We start from the raw sequence: 12,433 nt of genomic DNA, 5'->3' as shown, positions 1-12,433 counted from the left end.
GAATAGGATGGGAAATGCTGTTAAGGGCCATTTATTCCAGGGAAGGAACAAGTGGACAAGGAGGCTGCTGGCTTTTGATGCTCAGGCTGCGCCGACATCAGTCTAGCCTGCCAGGTGCAGGGAGTCAGGGAGAGCTCCAAATTAAATTCCTTTCATTGAGCCTGAAAAGCTCTAAAGGGTGGCTTGTCCAAGATGTGTTGGGGAGCTGGGTGATTAAGGACCTATGCCCAGTGGTTGGTGGTGTCACCATTTAAAATATTGGGGGCAGCAGGAGATCAACCATATAGGTCAGGTAGGCCACATAAGAGGAAGGACCCCTAGACATCTTTGCTTCTTGGAATCAATTTTTTCTCCCATGCTCTTTAATATCTGCATGAGTCATTGGGTAAGGTCATCCAGAGGTTTGGGCTAAGGTTTGTTTTGTTGTATTGTGATTTTTAATGTGATGAGCTGCCCTGAATGGTGCATGGGCATTTTTATATACATAAAATAAATATATTAGGATATATCCATCACAATGCTAAGTGAATGTTCCATCAGTGCGAGGATTTCTGTTTGCTGAACAAAGCATTCTCCCCGTCTCCTCCTCTTGTATGTCCCCTAAATCTCTTCTAGATGTTCAATGAACCTTCTGAAGCAGATGTGGGCGAGAGTTGCATGTGGAGGGAGGAGGGGGAGGAAGTCCCATTGCAGAAGTGGACATCTTTGTGTTAACAAGACATGGTAGTTGAATACTGGTGTTGTTGTTGCCAAAATAGGTTGTGAAATAAAAAAGCAAATGCACAAACACTGACATATGAACACCCATAATTAAAATATATGATAAAATAATCTCATTACACTGTGAGGTAGGGGTGTGTGTGTGTTCCATCCATAATTAAAATACACGAAAACAGAAGACTCAGGTCAAGAGATCAAGGAAATACCCGGGTGCATCTTCACCTATTTAAATAAGTATGCAGGTGACACACAGCTCTGCCTCATGTTTTAAGATTATTGATAGCTGTCCTGGACTCCAGGAAGGAGGAAGATGTGGCATAACATCAACTAATCAGTTGGCCAAGCATGCCTGGAGGTAACCGAACCAGGATCAGAGTTTGGAATTCAATAAGGTCTGAATTAATTCTGGGTCAGAGAGGAGAGGTTTCTTGCCCAGCTCTACTAAGGGTCAATGTTAGTTTATTTCTCAGAAGTAGGAATGTGAAAATGCCCTGTTTTCCATTGTGCCATGCAACACTGTTTCTCTTCTGCTGCAGTTTCCCTTCTGCCAAAGTTCATTATTCATCTCGCTACCTGCTGTAGCAAAACTATGTAATATACATAATTTGTGTAATTAATGTCATAAGTTATGCAGGTTGCCTTGTTAGTACGTTATTCCAACCTCTTCATTTCAGTGCAAAGGAAATGCAATACAAACAGGGGGAAACATGCTTAATTACAGATTATTTGTGGACTGAAAGCAACAGCAATAGGAGACACCAACCAAATTCATTGGACAGAGTTCTTTTCCAGACATGGGACAAATAAGTAAAAGTTGCCTATTTCCACTCCTATTTTTGTTTTCATCAGGATTCTCTGACCTTTCTATTTATCAGCATTTCCCACTGATTTCAGTCAGATTTACTTCCAAGTGCACTTAGGATTGCAGTCTCAGCTGTCAGAAAGGACACCTTGAATTGATCCCGGATGTCTCTAGTCAGGGCTGATGCTGGAAAAACAGTGAGGAAAGCAGAAAGAGCCGTCTGTCTTTAAGCTGAAGGGAATGACAAAGAATATTTGAAAAGTCCAGCAAAGCTGGTGTTCAGGGTCATGAAACTGGCTGTTCTGAGTGGATTTCTCCCCCACCAAATAAACCCCCACCTTTTGCTGGCGCATCAGATATAGATTTTTTCCCCATCTTCTGTTGTTGTTCTATTTGCCTCAAAGGTTAATACATGTTGGTTATGAATGGGATTCTTGCAAAAAGGCAATTATCTCTAGCGCAATTATAGAGTTTCCCACTCAACAATAGATGGCTTCTCTGTATATACATTGTAACTACTTTTTTCTCATTAGCATTGGCTCAGTTGTTTATTGGGAAGATTATTCTAGCAAAGGAGCTGGAAGGATGTGATGGTGGTGGTGGTAAACTCGCTGCCTTGGCTGCACCACCCTTAGACTATCACATAACAGATTTCTCTACCACAATTGCTAGGGAAGGGGGAGAAATTCACTCAGTGCAAATTTGAAGGCGAACTTACATAATTCGCAATTTCCGAAACAAGATGTGAACTGAGCCACCGCCATCCCTTCAAAGTTGTCATTTCTCCAACAGCACAATTTGCAGTGCTGTTCTCCAACCATGCTATGTGTACAAAAAAATGTATAAAGTAGGTTAAAGTGTGCATATATTAGTGAAAATAAGATACAAAAATGCATTATACCAGGAGAGGTAAAAGTAAAGGGACCCCTGACCATTAGTCCCAGTCGTGGCCGACTCTGGGGTTGTGGCGCTCATCTCGCTTTATTGGCCGAGGGAGCCGGCGTACAGCTTCCAGGTCATGTGGCCAGCATGATTAAGCCACTTCTGGCAAACCAGAGCAACGTATGGAAACGCCATTTATCTTCCCGCTGGAGCGGTTCCTATTTATCTACTTGCACTTTGACGTGCTTTTGAACTGCTAGGTTGGCAGGAGCAGGGACCGAGCAACGGGAGCTCACCCCATCACAGGGATTCGAACCGCTGACCTTTCGATCGGCAAGTCTTAGGCTCTGTGGTTTAACCCACAGTGCCACCTGTGTCCCTATATCAGGAGAAATCACATGCAAAAACGTAAGAACACAAGAAGAGCCTGCTTGGTCAAACTAATGGCTCATCCAACATCCTGTTCTCACAGTGGCCAGCAAGGTGCCTGTAGGAAGCCATCATTACTGAGGCCTCCTGTGGCTTCCGGCAACTGGTGTCAGTCATTCTCTGGCTGTGGAAGCAGAGCATAGCCATTGTGGCTAGTGGGAATTGATAACCTTCTTCGCCATTAATTCGTCCAATCCTCTTTTAAAGCCAAAAATGTTGGTGGTCATCACTGCCTCCTGTGGGAGCAAATTCTAAAGTTTAACTATGCTCGCCTACAAATGCATGGTAGAAGAAATTCACAATGAAATGCTGATGAATTTTCATGCGGTCTTTTTTTAAAAAATGAAATACAAATTGCAGACTGATGTGGAAATGTGGGGAACTGAGCTTCAGGTTGGAAAAAAGAGCGACACCAAAACTGATAGATTTGCACACACACCCCACTCTATAAGAAGGAACATTTCTATTGTGTGATTTCTCCCAGCGCCACCTACACTCTGGAGTAGTACAAGCCGGGTATGGTTTTACCGCCACCAAAAAAATTCACCCAGTGAAGACCTGCGTTATGAATGCATAAGCATTATGCATCATTTATTCAGGTATACAAGCTCCCAGTGTAGTTTGCTGATTCTCCCCCCAATGTGTGGGAGACACAATGTCATTTGTCTGCTTAATGTCTGCTCAGTTAAGCAGTCACATGAGAGAAATTCCTGCTGCAGAAAATCAGTGTGGGTCTAAGGAAGTGGAAAATTTGACTCATGTATTCCATCCCACTCAATGTAATTTTGACAGTGGCTTACATGGAAGCATTTATTTATCAACTGTTGAAACATTACCCAGAACTAATAGTAATACTACCAGTAATGCTACTATTACTACTCATATTGTTGGGTTTTAATTTTTTTCCCCCAAAGTCAATTTTCTATTATTAGATATTAGGCCTTATGTCATGGGGGAGCTATTATTATTAATATTATTATCAATATCAATAACCTGCCCTTCATCCTAAGATCCTAGGGCAGGTTACAGCATTAAAAACAAAATTAAAAACAATTTTAAAGCAACTTAAATTATTGGCTGCCACTACAATGCACTGGAAGCTGATAGCAGAATATAAATAATCATCTTGAGTCCACAGCAAATTATCTGAAGTATGGCATCCCCTTCATGGATCACTGCCTTGCCGTGGCGAAGGGGCTTGAAGAACTCAGGGAAGCTATGAACTACGCCGAGCAGGGCACACAAGATGAACAGGTCATAGTGGAGAGTTTTGACCAAACGTGATCCACCTGGAGTAGGAATCGGCAAGCCACTCCAGTATCCCTGCCAAGAAAACTCCATGGACAAAGACAACAGGCATATAAAAGTTATGACACTGGAAGATGGGCCCCTCAGGTCGGAAGGTGTCCAACATGCTACTGGGGAAGAGCGGAGGACAAGTACAAGTAGATCCAGAGCTGATGAAGCGGCTGGGCCAAAGCCGAAAGGACGCTCAGTTGTGGATATGCATGGAAGCGAAAGGAAAGTCCAATGCTGTAAAGAAAAATATTGCATAGGAACCTGGAATGTAAGAACCATGAACCTGGGTAAGTTGGATGTGGTCAAAAATGAGATGGCAAGAATAAATATTGACATCCTGGGCATCAGTGAGCTAAAATGGACGGGAATGGGCGAATTCAGTTCGGATGACTACCATATCTACTACTGTGGGCAAGAAACCCGTAAGAGAAATGGAGTGGCCCTCATAGTCAACAAAAGAGTGGCGAAAGCTGTACTGGGATGCAGTCTCAAAAATGATAGAATGATCTCGATACGAATCCAAGGCAGACCTTTTAACATCACAGTAATCCAAGTTTATGCACCAACTACTGGTGCTGAAGAAACTGAAATTGACCAGTTCTATGAAGACTTACAAAACCTTATCGAAGTGACACCAAAGAAGGATGTTCTGCTCATTATAGGGGATTGGAATGCTAAAGTAGGGAATCAAGAGATAAAAGGAACAACTGGCAAGTTTGGCCTTGGAGATCAAAACGAAGCAGGGCAAAGGCTAATAGAGTTCTGTCAAGAGAACAAGCTGGTCATCACAAACACGCTTTTCCAACAACACAAGAGACGACTCTACACATGGACATCCCCAGATGGGCAACATCGAAATCAGATTGATTATATTCTCTGCAGCCAAAGATGGAGAAGCTCTATACAGTCAGCAAAAACAAGACCTGGAGCTGACTGTGGCTCAGATCATCAGCTCCTTATAGCAAAATTCAAGCTTAAACTGAAGAAAGTAGGAAAAACCACTGGACAGGTAAGATACAATCTAAACCAAATCCCTTATGAATACGCAGTGGAAGTGAGGAACAGGTTTAAGGATTTAGATTTGCTGGACAGAGTGCCTGAAGAACTATGGATGGAGGCTCGCAACATTATACAGGAGGCAGCAACTAAAACCATCCCAATGAAAAAGAAATGCAAGAAAGCAAAGTGGCTGTCCAACGAGGCCTTACAAATAGCGGAGGAGAGAAGGCAAGCAAAATGCGAGGGAGATAGTGAAAGATACAGGAAATTGAATGCAGATTTCCAAAGAACAGCAAGGAGAGACAAGAAGGCCTTCTTAAACGAGCAATGCAAAGAAATAGAGGAAAGCAACAGAATGGGAAGAACCAGAGATCTGTTCAAGAAAATCGGAAATATGAAAGGAACATTTCGTACAAAGATTACCATAATAAAGGACAAAAGTGGTAAAGATCTAACTGAAGCAGAAGACATCAAGAAGAGGTGGCAAGAATACACAGAGGAATTATACCAGAAAGATATGGATGTCTCATACACCCCAGGTAGTGTGGTTGCTGACCTTGAGCCAGACATCCTGGAGAGTGAAGTCAAATGGGCCTTAGAAAGCACTGCAAATAACAAGGCCAGTGGAAGTGATGGTATTCCAGCTGAACTGTTTAAAATTTTAAAAGATGATGCTGTTAAGGTGCTACACTCAATATGCCAGCAAGTTTGGAAAACTCAGCAGTGGCCAGAGGATTGGAGAAGATCAGTCTACATTCCAATCCCAAAGAAAGGCAGTGCCAAAGAATGCTCCAACTACCGCACAATTTCACTCATTTCACATGTTAGCAAGGTTATGCTTAAAATTCTACAAGGAAGGCTCAAGCAGTATGTGGACCGAGAACTCCCAGAAGTGCAAGCTGGATTTAGAAGAGGCAGAGGAACCAGAGACCAAATTGCAAACATGCGCTGGATTATGGAGAAAGCCAGAGAGTTCCAGAAAGACATCTACTTCTGCTTCATTGACTATGCAAAAGCCTTTGACTGTGTTGACCACAGCAAACTATGGCAAGTTCTTAAAGAAATGGGAGTGCCTGATCACCTCATCTGTCTCCTGCGAAATCTCTATGTGGGACAAGAAGCTACAGTTAGAACTGGATATGGAACAACTGATTGGTTCCAAATTGGGAAAGGAGTACGGCAAGGCTGTATATTGTCTCCCTGCTTATTTAACTTATATGCAGAATTCATCATGCGAAAGGCTGGGCTGGATGAATCCCAAGCCGGAATTAAGATTGCCGGAAGAAATATCAACAACCTCAGATATGCAGATGACACAACCTTGATGGCAGAAAGTGAAGAGGAATTAAAGAACCTTTTAATGAGGGTGAAAGAGGAGAGCGCAAAATATGGTCTGAAGCTCAACATCAAAAAAACGAAGATCATGGCCACTGGGCCCATCACCTCCTGGCAAATAGATGGGGAAGAAATGGAGGCAGTGAGAGATTTTACTTTCTTGGGCTCCATGATCACTGCAGATGGTGACAGCAGTTACGAAATTAAAAGACGCCTGCTCCTTGGGAGAAAGGCGATGGCAAACCTAGACAACATCTTAAAAAGCAGAGACATCACCTTGCCAACAAAGGTCCGTATAGTTAAAGCCATGGTTTTCCCAGTAGTGATGTATGGAAGTGAGAGCTGGACCATAAAGAAGGCTGATCGCCGAAGAATTGATGCTTTTGAATTATGGTGCTGGAGGAGACTCTTGAGAGTCCCATGGACTGCAAGAAGATCAAACCTCTCCATTCTGAAGGAAATCAGCCCTGAGTGCTCACTGGAAGGACAGATCGTGAAGCTGAGGCTCCAATACTTTGGCCACCTCATGAGAAGAGAGGACTCCCTGGAAAAGACCCTGATGTTGGGAAAGATGGAGGGCACAAGGAGAAGGGGACGACAGAGAATGAGATGGTTGGATGGTGTTCTTGAATCTACTAGCATGAGTTTGATCAAACTGCGGGAGGCAGTGGAGGACAGAAGTGCCTGGCGTGCTCTGGTCCATGGGGTCACGAAGAGTCGGACACGACTAAACGACTAAACAACAACAATGTATGGCACATTGGTTCATTCTGAAGAGTTTGGGTAATCTAGCCTTTCGCCAAATTAAAATTTATATTTTACATTTTAAAAAACAAACAGATTGTGAAAACTAATCATATTGAAAAGGTTTTGAGAAGGAGGAGGTGCTGGAAACAGAGAGGGCATTGGGTGATTCCCCCCAGGTATTCAGAACCTGATGTGTCCATTAATCCTCTGATACTGGTATTAGAATGAAAGCCCTTAATACACTGACCGGAGAGTAAACCCCATTAGACACAATGGAACTTTCTTTTTTCTGAGCTACATTTCTCAGAGTTTCCTGTGAAGGGACCACTCTGAGAATGGTAGCTCTGTAAGGGGAATGGGGGTCTCCCACAACTCTCAGCACCCTTAACAAACTACAGCTCCCAGAATTCTTTGGGAGAAGACACGACTGTTTAAAGTAGTATCATAATGCTTTAAATGTATCTGGAAGTGGTCCTTACTTGCAGGTGGAATCCATGAAATCAAGCAAAAGGGAAGGAAGAGTAAGAACCCCTTAGATCTCTTTTCAAAGCGTAGCATCTGATAGCTGGTGTTGGATGTAATAGCTTCCAAATCAGCATTAATCTTGCATAACCATCACTGTTACAAAGCATCTCCTTTTCTCAGTCTGCTTTGTTAATAGCTTGTCAGATATCACCTGGAAAGCATCTGTTACTGAGGCTGCAAACAGCTCCCCTTTGTGACTTATCTTGCCAGGGATGACGACTCAATCTCTTTGTTTTCTTGGAGGTGCCACCACCACCACCACCACCCCACCACCACTGCCAGTTTGAAGGCATCTATCAATCAGGCTGGAAACACAATCTAAGAGGCAAAGTGGGGGTACCCCAAAATGGGGGTAAGGATAGTGTGAGGCATAAGCCATTTATGGTGAAGAACCCATGGGTTGTACCAACTAAGTTTTGCTCAAAGTAGTCCCATGTCCATTAGGTTCAGCGGTTTACAGTGAGTAGGACAAACACTGGATATAACTACAGCTTCAGGAGAGGGTAAATAATATCATATATGCAAGCATATTGGCAAGGCAGCTACGACAATGGCTCACCTCTGCAAAAGGGTATTGGAGAATGTGATGCTAACAACCAACACCAAGATGGAAGCCTACCAGGCTTGTGTGTTGAGCATGCTGCTTTATAGAAGTGACTCATTCACAACTTGCAACCACCAAGAGCTATGCCTCAATGCTTTCCATATGTGGTCCATCAGGAAGATTTTGGGCATCACATGGCAGGACAGAGTCTCAAACCAATATGCGCTCTCCAAAGCCCACTTTCCCAGCATGTTCACAGTTTTGCCTCAGCAACGTCTGTGCTGGCTTGGTAATGTACATAGAATGGGAGATGGCTGGATCCCCAAAGACATGCTTTACAGGGAGCTGGCTTCAGGCCCTAGGGCTGTTGACAGACCTACTCTGTGTTACAAGGATGTCTGAAAATGTGACATGAAGGCTGGTGACATGTACCCCACTGTATGAGAATCCCTTGCATTTGATTGCAGTGCCTGGATACAGTCAGACCGTGCATCCATAGCAGTGACCAGAGGATGAATGACCGTTGGAAGGAGGGCAGAGAGAAGAAACACCATGGTGCACCTGTAGCAGCAAGACTGGATGCTTTCGTCTGCCCCACCTGCAATGAAACATACCTCTCCCATATTGGTCTCTACAGCCACAGCAGATGCTGTAACTTCCCATAGGTTTGACTTTACCCTTCCATTGCCTCCCAAGACAGATGGATGCCAACACATATGTGGTCTGAATTGGGAGTGACTGACCAGGCAAAAGATCTTGGGGTCATGGCGGATAGAATTTCTTGACATGGCACATAGTTAAACTATGAAGTTTGCTCCTGTATAATAACCAGCAACTTGGATGATTTTGAAGAGGGGTTAGACAATGTCATGGAATATCAGACTATCAATGGCTACCAGTGTTGGCACTAGATTAGTCAATAGTCTGGATCAGTTTAAAGCAGTTGTCTGCATTCCTAAGGGTGTGGGACTCTGAGTAAACATGCATAAAAGCAAGTTGTAAGGTTGCAATCTTAAGCATGAGAGTAAGTTCCATTGATAAATGTCTGGGTAAACATGCATCAGATCAGACTGCTAATCTACTATTTCCACTGGAATGACTGTACTTGACAAATAATCTTTCTGTCCCCAGTCAACTCTTTCCTCCTCTCTTTAAGTAACGAGGGTGACCCTGAGCTTCGAATCCCAGCTCTCTATTATTTTCCAGGGGTAGTGATTGCATTCACTTCCATTTTGAAAGTGCACAGAGACAAATGAGATTTCAATCAGCAGGAGAGGTGTGGGGACTCTCAGCTCATATTAGCTGATAATAATTGCTCTGGGAGTAGGAAAGTTGCCCGTACATTTTTATTTTTTATTTTTTGTTCCCTTCTCTGCTGGTTAGTTTGCAGAACAAAATGTTTGTTCCCGTGCCAGCTGAAGAAGGCGGGATAAGTCCTTGAGTGAGGACAAAGTCTTCCTTTCTTTTGTTTTGTTGCCTGGAAGTGAACAAAAAGGACCCAGGTGTTCAGCTTAAGACTGCTAGGAACATAGATGGGTGGTGGTATGGCAGATAGTAAGTAAACCCCAGCAGGTACAGTCAGGTCAAATGCTGCATGTTGTGGGCAGTGAACAGGAAAAAGTCGTGGATTCTCACAGGGAAGACCCAAGGGATGCTTTGTCAGCAGGGATCAGCTGGCTGTTGACAACAGCCTTGTTACAAATTGGAGCTTGGCTGCCATCCCAGCTTCATCGCTTGACCCTTGTGCATGATGTCTTGGAATGCAAGCCCTCAGAGCCAGGTTTCCATGTAACACTAAACCCTAGTCCTGCCCCAGTGAACAGTCAATATGCCACATTTGGCACTAGATGCAGTTTCTGGAGCCACCTCAAGGGCAGCCCCACTTAGAGCACCTTGCAGTAATCCAGCCTAGAGGTTACCATGGATGACAGTGGTCTGGCTATCCTGGCCCAGAAGTGGGTATAACAATATTACCATCATTTAAAGGCCAACAAGCTGCAAAGGCCAATGCATTCCAAAACAATATGTGAACCAAAACACAGTCATCCTTCTTGACTCACACTTCTCCAAATTTTGCGCTGCTGTTCTCCAACTATGTCTACAGAAAAGCATGTACAAGGGTAAAGTGTTCAGGAAATGCATATATTAGTGAAAATGTCATAGAAAAATGTGTTCTGTTTGTGAAAATTGCTCTGGGGAAAAAATGTGTATAATTAAAGGAAATTATGTACAAGTGTTTAGTCATTTGGTTACAGTTAAACATTGTGTTCTCCAGAGGTCTACCACCCTGGTGAGGAGTAACCAACCTCTAAACCGCAAGAAACACCTCTCAAATGACACAATGGAGACAGCGAAGTAGGATGTCTTTGTTGCCCTCATAGCCACACCAGAGGGGGCCCTGAAGAGTGCTCATGTCAAAATTCCAAAGAGAAACTAGGGCCTTAACAAGATCACCTGCTCTGCTCTACTCTACTCACGGGGGGGGGGGGGGAACCATCCAGAGTAATCTCTAGGGTGGACCATTGGTGTCCTACCCTTGCAAGGAAGAATTGTCAGCAAATCCAAACCTCACCAGGAAGTCGTATGACCATGAGAATGTAGTGATATCCACCCTACCCATTCCCAGACCACCACCACCCTTACCTGCATGGGGGCAAACACTAAATCAAGGGTATGCCCTGCTCTAGACCAATGAGCATCTGTGCATTGGACCAATGGCCTTCTGAGAGAGGCACATGGTTGCCATGGAGAACATAAACCTGTGAGCCAGACCTGAGGGATCCTCAGCATGAATTCTGAAGTCACCCAAAACCACGGTCCTGGGTCCTTTCAACCCCACACCAGAGGCAACCTTGGCCAGCTTGATCAGGGAGACATTTAAGCACCAGGTGAGTAGTATCCTAACAGCATTCCTAACTTGTCCCTTTGGCCCAACATCAGATGCTGACCCTCCAGTCTCACTTCAAGAATGAGGGGTTTCCCAGTGGTGGAAAATGAACTCCTGTGATCTACAGCAGCACCTCCACCCTGCCCCTCCAGTCTAGCCTGATATCACACCAAGTCCACAGGTGGGCAGAGCTGAGTCAAATTTGGCCCTCCCAGGTCCATCCGTCCCCCCCCCATGTCTCAATGAAACACACATTTGCATTCCACTGATGTAATTAAAAAAAAAATTCCTTTGGAATCAGGATTTGTGAGCAGTCTGTTCAGCAGGCTCAGGGACAACAGTGTGTGTATATCTAAACAAGGGGAATTAGAATCCCCTCATCAACCATCAGTTGCTAATAGTGATAAACTTGCCACTCAGATAAGTTGCTGCCTCCCCCTTCCTTAAACACAGTTTCCCTGCAACATAAAGGTCAATTGAATTCATTACGGTGTTAAATGAAGTTCTGAGATTGATTGAGGGCTCCTTTTTAACGTTTGAAATAAATGAGTTGGTTTCTGCTTGACAAAATGCTGTAAAGGTCTCATATAAACTTCCCATTTAATATCCGAACTAATTTCTTTACATCATTTCCCTCTCAGTCTTTAATTTTGTGGCACTTAATTACCCTTCCCACCTTAAAAGGGAAAAAAAAGCCTCCAATATAATGCAGTCAGTGTTAATTTGAAAAAGGGAGATCAACAATCTGAAAAAAGTTGAGTGTGGTGAGATGCAGAAAATGTTGCAGCTGGGCCAGATAAAAACATAAGCACTAAGGCACCAATCCTGGGGACCACAGGATAGATGCTAAGGGCAACCCAGGGGAAATAGGATAGAGAAGGGATGAGGAACCTCAGGCCTGAGGGTCAAATGTAGCCTTCCAGGTCTCTTTTCCTGGCCTTTGCCAGGACACACACCCTCAACATGAACATGTGAAGAGACTGCCTCACTCTCTGGCTGTGAAGAAAGGAGCTGAACTGCTTCTCTCTCAGAGATAGTGCCGCTGCCATCTGCTGGCTTTTCCCAATGACTTTGTGGGTGCTTGGCCCTCACAATTATATTATTGCGGATGCTCAGGCACCCATGACCCCCCTGGAGTTGGCTCCTATGCTGTTACATAAAGAAAACACAGGAAAGGAAAGACGAGAGTTTCTTAAAATAATGGGAACTGATAAGGAAATGACTGTGGCTGAGTTCAAACAAGTGCATCAGTTTCTGGAGGATG

Source organism: Podarcis vaucheri (assembly GCF_965113315.1).
Source record: "Podarcis vaucheri genome assembly, chromosome: 7".
NCBI lineage: Eukaryota > Metazoa > Chordata > Lepidosauria > Squamata > Lacertidae > Podarcis > Podarcis vaucheri.
This window is presented reverse-complemented; position numbering follows the sequence as displayed.